The sequence below is a fragment of the Denticeps clupeoides genome, chromosome 12 (assembly GCF_900700375.1).
Source record: "Denticeps clupeoides chromosome 12, fDenClu1.1, whole genome shotgun sequence".
NCBI lineage: Eukaryota > Metazoa > Chordata > Actinopteri > Clupeiformes > Denticipitidae > Denticeps > Denticeps clupeoides.
This window is the reverse complement of record NC_041718.1, coordinates 18,315,933-18,324,854: the sequence shown is the minus strand read 5'-3', so window position 1 is coordinate 18,324,854 and position 8,922 is coordinate 18,315,933.

Here is an 8,922-nt window from a genome sequence, read left to right as displayed (position 1 = left end):
TGTGATCCCATCTGTGGCCAATCAGAACCCTCGCTTCCTCTATCCACCAATACTCTACTCCAGTCAAATAACAGACAGCAAACAAGCACACAAAAAAATAGATTATTTCATGCTGACATTCACTTTGTAAGATGCAGGCTATACGTATTTAGCATAAACGTTGCCTTCAGGAGATGTCACACGCGCTGGCAGGTGTCCAAACAGATCATGCACACTGGGGACCCCGAGCAAACCTCGCATAGCACGACACCTGAGACCTGCTCCTCAAGACACAGAGAGCGAAGGGCATCACAGGAGAATCTCATGTCACTGTCGAGTACGTTGCCCATTTACATTATTTCATCCATTAAAGACATCAATATTTACATACATTACATATCTCAATACAATAAAAACCCTCTATTTAATGATTGTGCTTGGAAGTTAATGCACAATGAATTGAGTATTAAGGTTAACGCATGTGACTCTTTTTCACAATGCATAAAAATAAATGCCATTTCACTCGTTCGTTCCAGTGAAGTCTCTGGGGACATAAAATAAACACTTGAGCCCATATGTTTTCTAGTAGCTGAAGCATAGAATGCACCTGCGGCTCTTTATCCTGTGCCACGTTTATCATCTCCTCCCATTTCCAATCATAGCATTCTGGTGTCACCATTTTATCAAAATGTCATCATTGTGCTCTTATTTTGCAATTGTTTGCAAGACTTGTGTACGTTGTCATGCAGGTTATTTCATCTTAAATGAGTGTGCACACACACACACACACACAAACAAAATTAGCATGTAAGTGCAGAAAGAAATATGCATAAAACACACATTGGTCCCTTGCAACATGGATGAAAATGTCCAATATTTACATATTACATAATTCAACATTTTATATTTTCGGCTCAACACAGGGGTTATATGAGCTAGTGGTACGACAGCTTCTGAATGTCCACTTTTGCAGCTTGGCCAATCAAATTCCTGTGCATCTTACACAACCGTATGTTGGCCGCCTTTATTACCCATAAATCACATGAGCATGAAACGCAGTGCTGGGAGGGCAAGTGTGGTATTCTTTCTGTGGGCTCCAGAAAGTGCTGTGGGGAATTCCTCGTCACAGAGAATTAAGCTCCATTATGCAAGCGGGGCCTTTACTACGGCAACATTTCAGCGCCGCTGCACTGAGATCGTTCATCGTCCTCGTATTTATGCACAGCAGCATACAGCATGACCTTTTCATTAATTTTATATTGCAAAAGGTCTTGTTTGTTTCACAGTGTCTTTTTGTATTTTGCATGCGCTGGTCCTAATTCAACACCCAACACGACTGAGTGCTGTTTGATTTGATCAACAGTAGGTGGCAGCTGCCCTGTACCTTTAAAACCCAACTCTGTACTGAAACGGTGGATCTTCTCATGGCTCCGAAGTTGGCTCTGTATTCACAGCTCCTGTTTCTAATGTTCCACCTTAAATGCTGTAATGCCGCCATCGCTCCTGCAGGGGGGATCCTCAGGTAAGGTGTTGCTGTGAAAGGGCCTTCATGCAGTTGTATACTGCAATATTTGTGCACATAGTGCACATATCCATATACCCACGACGTCAGACATGACGTCTTTTATGCTCATGTCTCCAGAACAGAATTAATTACTTGGAAGCTCCAGTTCTTCCAGGTCTCTCTGTGTAATGCAGTTGAAGGATTAAAATTAACTTGGTTTGCTTTGTGACAAGACCATATTTAGCACATTGATGAGAAATTACACAAACATTATTGTCACACTAGTAGCGCACAGTTGCAAACTAGTTTTCAAAAAGACTCAATAAATAAATAAAAATGGCCAGCATGAGAAAGTCTTTATGTGTTTGATATTATGTCTGACTAGTGAGATAAAATGCCTTCAACTAGTGAGGACAATATTTGTGTCAATGTTAATGTTGTCTTAATGTTTTTATGCCAAACTATTACAACTACGAATACAATTTGTATGTAGCTAGTTAACAAGTTAACAAAGCACTTACACTAGTAAAACTAGTGGCATTTCGTTGTGATAAGTTATTTAGTAAATACATTTTTATCTCACAAGTAAACTAGTAAGGCATAAAGCAGTGCTGACTTGTGCCACACTTGTGAGCCACACAAGTACTACTACTTACCTACAAAACACTCAGACTAGTGTGACTTGTGGACATTTGTCTCTCATTAGTTAATATGTTCTCACACGACTAGTGTCACTAGTGTCACTTTAAGTTCAATTTGCATGCAAATTACATAAGCAAGACAAAGATTTTGATTTATCAGGGCTTAAACTGTGTGCTAGAAAGTGCATGCTCTGGATAGAAACATTACAGAAACATTTCAGTGTAGCAGGACACAAAATCACGGGACATATTTATTCTATTATTTCTATTTATTGTTGTAGATAATGTATGAAATTCCTATTCATGTTTGCTCCAAGAGTAACAGTTTAAAATGAAACATCTTCTCTTGAAAAGCAAAAAAAACAAAACGTGCTTCTATTAAAAAATATATTCAGCATTTACAGTCTGAAACAGCTTATAACGTGAAGAGTGGTTTTAACCAGCCAAACGTCCTCTGCGAGGTCCTGAAAATGATATGGTGGGATGGTGTTGCACAAATCAGCCAGAAAGGAACAGTCGCAAACCTTACAGCATGCAGTCATCACAACGTTCTGTTTTGGTCATTTCTATAAGGTTTTCGGACAAAATACTTTTTTGGCCAAAATCAGTACATTCACTTTCTGTCTTTATTTAGCAGTGGCAGTAAAGCCAAGCTTTACAGGGTTATTATTTTCTTGAGTTACGTGTGAGCAAAGCATCCACCGTGTAGTTGTATTGTGTGGATTTTTCCAATTAGGGGTGGGGCTTTGTTACTCTTTTTCTTTTTTATGGTGTCATTTAAGAAGGATTTCACTCTTCCTCTTCATCCATTCATCCTATTTTCTTTTAACCTTTAACTATGTTCCAAGCCAAAATCAAAATTCGTTCACAAACCTCCCTTTTCTAATTTTTATCCAAGTTTACATGCAAAATTCAACAAAACCTACAACTGGTTTCTACAAATGCTGTAGTGATAAAGCACCAGCAGAGGTCTTCCTCTCCCAACCCAGGACCCAGCACAGCAACATTAGAACTGGGGACAGAGGGAAATCACTTCTAAAACACAAGTTCGGGCCCACATTGGCATCTAAAGAGAGGCATCTAAAATAAGTTTCCCTTTCAAATATATTTCTTACAAGAGAACTACTGATTGGTTTTCAATACATGTAGAGTCTATAGTAGTAGCGTGGTAGTAGCCTAGTGGGTAAGACACTCGCCTGTGAACCAGAAGACCCGGGTTCAAATCCCACTTACTACCATTGTGTCCCTGAGCAAGACACTTAACCCTCAGTTGCTCCAGGGAGACTGTCCCTGTAAATACTGATTGTAAATCGCTCTGGATAAGGGCATCTGATAAATGCTGTAAATGTAAATGTATAGTAGCACATTGTTTTGCCACAACAGTTCAAACTGTTGGTTGCTGAATGAGAGATTTCAGGTGTTTGTAGAGGTAGACTTTGTGGTGGATGTTAGAATTTTTTTCAATGCACTGATTAATCAAAGGAAATGTCCATGCTTGAAATTCAATTTGGTCAATGTTCCCAATTATTATAAATAGAATATTTGCATTACAAACACAGCTTTTTTTCTGCCGGTAACACTGTGCTCTCCCAGTACGGTGACTTGTCCACCCGCTCCAAGCATGCCTGCGAATGCGTCCCCGAACTCGGCCAGTGACAGTAACACTTAAATAAGGTTACTGTTAAATAAGGTTAGAGTGTGGGTTTGTGAGTTCAGAGTGGAAAGACCTTGAGTGTTCAGGTGCCTGGTGGCCTGTCGGATGAAGCTGTTGCACAGACTGGCAGTGAGGGCCCGAGTTCTTCTGTACTTTTTTGTGGATGGTAGGAGTGTAAAGTGTGCATGTGAGTTGGCATGCTGGTGGCTTTCCTGATGCATTGTGTGTTGTAAATGTCCGTTATGGCGGGAAGAGAGACTCCAATGGTGGGGGCAGTGGTGGCCTAACAGGTAAGGAAATGGACCCGTAATCAGAGTGCTGCGGGTTCAATTCCCGAAACCGCCAAAGTGCCACTGAGGTGCCACTGAGCAAAGTACCGTCCCCACGGGTACCTTTCATGGCTGCCCACTGCTTATTAAGGGTGATGATTTAAGTGAAAGTGAAGACATTGTGATTCACAGCTTGTATGGGACAATGCTTGGGCTGGATTAGAACCCAGTAGAGCAAGATTTCTTCCTAGAGCGCCCTGTGAGATCTTCTCCTCATGTTGCTTACATGTGTGTCTATAGTACAGGCAGATGGCACTGGATGAACAGTAACCAACCTCATTGTCATTTAGATGGGGGGGAATGGGAACTCTGGAGGGTCTAGTCCATGGATCTGTCGCTGCATTATCCAAATGCAGGACCATCAAGTATCATTTAGAATGTCCCACTTTCACTGGTGAAGCAGCAATACTGATATAGATTCCGGTCAGAGAATCAGAGCCTGGAGGCCAGCATGTCCTTTGTACTATTTATTCATTAATTTGTGTGTGTGTGTGTGTGTGTTTGTGGTTAGCTGTCATAAATGAACGCATTTACATATGATGAAACAAGCGAGGTGTCACTTCTAACCAGACTGTATAGAGTCGGGTTCCGCCCCTTTGACTTTCTGACAGATCCCATCTGCGGCCAATCAGAGCCCTCGCTTCCTCTATCTACCAGTACTCTGCTCCAGTCGTATAACAGACAGTGAAGAAACATGCAAAAAGGGTGTTTCATGCTGACATTCACTTTGTAAGGTGCAGTTTTAATGTATTTAGCATAAACATTGCCTTCAGGAGATGTCACACACACTGGCAGGTGTCCAAACAGATCATGCACACTGGGAACCCCGAGCAAACCTCGCATAGCACAGCACCTGAGACCTGCTCCTCAAAACGCGAAGGGCAAAGGTTGCCTGAAGCCCATCATTCCATCACACAAGCAGGAGGGGCCTAGCGGGTAAGGAACCGAACCTGTAATAAGAAGGTTGCTGGTTCAAATCCCGAACCGCCAAGGTCCCACTGAGGAGCCACTGAGCAAAATAGCATCGACGCTGCTCTTCCCACCTCCAATTACAGCTCTCTGGTGCCACCATTTAACCAAAATGTCAACATTTTGCTCTTATTTTTTCAATTGTTTTTCAAGACTTGTGTATGTTGTCATGCATGGAATTTCATCTTAAATAATAAAAACTATATCAACAAAAACATATAATGTATTGTAATAGAATCTTAAATAAATTAGCATCTAAGGCAGTGCAAAAAGAAATATGCATGAAACATTTTTGCTTTGAATAAATCGCAGAGTGGTCGCTTGCAACATGGATGAAAATGTCCAAAGCCTGTATGTGGCATGCAGATTTATTTGCATATTACATAATTCTAAATTTCAGCTGAACACAGGGGTGAGCTAGTGTTACGACAGCTTATGAATGTCCACTTTTGCAGTTTGGCCAATCGAGTTCCTGTGCATCTTACACAACCGTACATTGGCCTCCCTTCTTACCCATAAGACGCAGTTCTGGGAGGGCAAGTGTGGTATTCTTTCTGTGGGCTCCAGAAAGTGCTGTGGGGAAAGCAGCACTCGTTTCCTCGTCACAGAGAATTAAAGTCCATTATGCAAGCGGGGCCTTTACTACGGCAACATTTCAGCGCCGCTGCACTGAGATCGTTCATCGTCCTCGTATTTATGCACAGCAGCATACAGCATGACCTTTTCATTAATTTTATATTGCAAAAGGTCTTGTTTGTTTCACAGTGTCTTTTTGTATTTTGCATGCGCTGGTCCTAATTCAACACCCAACATGACTAAGTGCTGTTTGAATTGATCAACAGTAGGTGGCAGCTGCCCTGTACCTTTAAAACCCAACTCTGTACTGAAACGGTGGATCTTCTCATGGCTCCGAAGTTGGCTCTGTATTCACAGCTCCTGTTTCTAATGTTCCACCTTAAATGCTGTAATGCCGCCATCGCTCCTGCAGGGGGGATCCTCAGGTAAGGTGTTGCTGTGAATGGGGAGGCTCATGGTGTAAAGGGCTTTCATGCAGTTGTACAGCAACATTTTGGCAGAGTGCACATATCCATATACCCAAGATGTCAGACATGACACAAATACACCAACAGGTGGCGCTATAACTAGCACATTTACTTTTAGGCTCATGTCTCCAGAACTGAATGAATTCCTTGGAAGCTCCAGTTCTTCCAGATCTCTCTGTATAATGCATCAGAAATAATAAGGATTAAAATGAACATGGTTTGCTTCTTTGTGACATGACCAAATTTAGCAGATTGACACACACAGCAACAGACATTTGCCATTTTGAAACCAACCAATTACAGGAAGATCTTTTGTTGCTTTGGTTTTTAAAGTCACACCTTCAGATGAGAATTCCTGAAACAATGAATAGTATTTATCATGTGAGGTTAAAAAATCTCAGGTTTAATGAAAAGCTATGCTGAAAGCATCATGAGTGTCACAATTCTCCAGTGGCGCTGCTACGACATGCGGTACACTTTCTACCTCGGGTGTGTTATCAGTGGTCAACAGACTACTTCAGAGGGCATCAAGAGAAGTCGATTCCATGACAACAGACACAGCACACGGGTTGCTAGGCAACTAATCCAATGGGCATGAAAGCAGCCTATCAGTAGTAACAATGTTGTGCAATTATCAGATGCCTATTTTTCCAAAGAAGGGCTTTGCTTTGCTTCTCACTGTGCCACCTGGATGAAAATATACATAAATAAGAATCGATGACTGTTCTGCAATGTATCAGTATTCAGGAATAGCAAGACAATATACATTCATAGACATAGACATAGACATGGACAATAGACAATAGACAAAACTGTAAGGTTCCTGTGATTGTAAGTAGTAAATAGTTTTGATCTTCTGAATAAAGAAGATTTTGGACCTTTGTATTGGCCTTATAAAATATAATGTATTTGTAGTGAATAAAAGGTTGGTGCTGATTGGCTACGTCCATCTTGGATCACACTTTTTTCTTTAATCTGCTGTGGCATTTCCGCTGGTGGCCTCTGGCAGATTTTTTTGTGCTCCCATCTAAAGGCTGAAAAATGAAAAGAGTATTCGAAATATGTGGATGAGTACATTTTGCATATAAAAACAGCAACACCTCCTCCCGTCCTGAACCAGCTTTCCACAGAGACAGTGCTGCTGTTGTTTGTGATGGTCCATTTTATTCAAGTTTTATCCTGATCTAGTAATTTTTGTGTGATAATGTTGTCAGCACATTAAACTATGTAAAGGACAAACATTTTATTAGAATATTTCCTTCATTCACATCTAGGATGTCTTATTTTTTACAAGGAAAAAAATAAGGAAATTACAAGGAAACTACTTAAAATGTAATATATGAACAGTCTATAGTAGCACATCATTTTCCCACAAATGCTCACACTGTTGTTGCTGAATAAGAAAGGGTGCTGGGAGGGCTTTTCCACTCACCTTTACTGTTTCCAGCAACTTGTGCTAGAGACAAGAGGTGGCGATTTTGTTCATTTTAAGCATTTCACATTTTTTTCTGGTCTCTATGCATCTCTCAATGAGTCTCAGTGTTGTTTCTGGTAGTATGTGAATTACCTGGACGATTTTCTCTTCAGACAACATATCCCAGTCAAGCCCATAATAAGAGGTGATATGAAGAAAACTTAACACGGTTTTGCGCAAGGGCCCTTCTGACAGCAATTATGATGAAGATTCCCCAAAGCACATGTCCAGGCCATTGTGTGTTTCAGTGTGTTTGTGTGTTTGTTTTGTACATTCCTGACCTCACCTGACCCTGCTACATACCCTGCGTAATCCATTAACAACATAAAGCCAACCATGCTGCGCATCCATACAGCAAATTGTCATCGGATCGTGTCACATTAAGATGCCATTCGGTGGTGGACAGAATTTACAGGCCGGGCAGGAGAATCTGATTCTCTCAGGCCTTTTTATACCCACCCCCCCCCTTGAGCTCTGGTAATAACACCATGTTCCTAGCAGTGACACGCAGTAGCATTCGCTGCTTGTAATGATGTAATGCAGTCATAACAGCGGCCGCGTACTGGAAACACGCCTCACGGGCACAATGACCGCAGCTTCGCTAGAGCACTGAAACCCATAATGGAAGCATCATTACACACACACACACACACACACACACACACACACACACACACACACACACACAGGCTACTGCTACCAGCCAACTGTCAAGAATAGAACATGCTGGGGAATTGTTAAGTGCTAGATTGTTAAGTGCTTTTCTTTTCTGTGAGTGTCTGTGCGTGTGTTAGTGTTAGACTTGTTTGAAATACTTAAATACTTTAAACAAGTGGGTTTTCAAATATTTCTTAAAGGTGGTGGTAGTCTCGGCTAGTTGAATGGAGCAGGGCCGGCCAAGGAGAATAGATTCCATTGGGATTGGAGACCCGGTGAAAAGGGAATTTTTAGTCTCATTTCGTTTGCAGGCCAGGCAGCACCTTAAACAAGAATAGTAATGTCAACCCTTCATTAGAATGCGGAATAGAGGTCAAAGGGCAAATAAGTGGAACCGATACACACGCACGCTGGTTTATGCTGCTGTTTTCACATACAGCCACCGCATCACACACACACACACACACACACACACACAGGCATTCCGCGCAAATGGGAAGTGTGTGACCGCTCACCACATCACGTTACTGAGAGTGTGTTTTTCTGCACCGGCTCACGACTGGAATCCAGTGAAAACTCCTGAATGCGAGCGATTTTTAAATAAAATACATTAAGAAGCGGAGGCACACTCCTGCTGCCCTTCACATACTGGGGAAATCTAATTTTAGGACT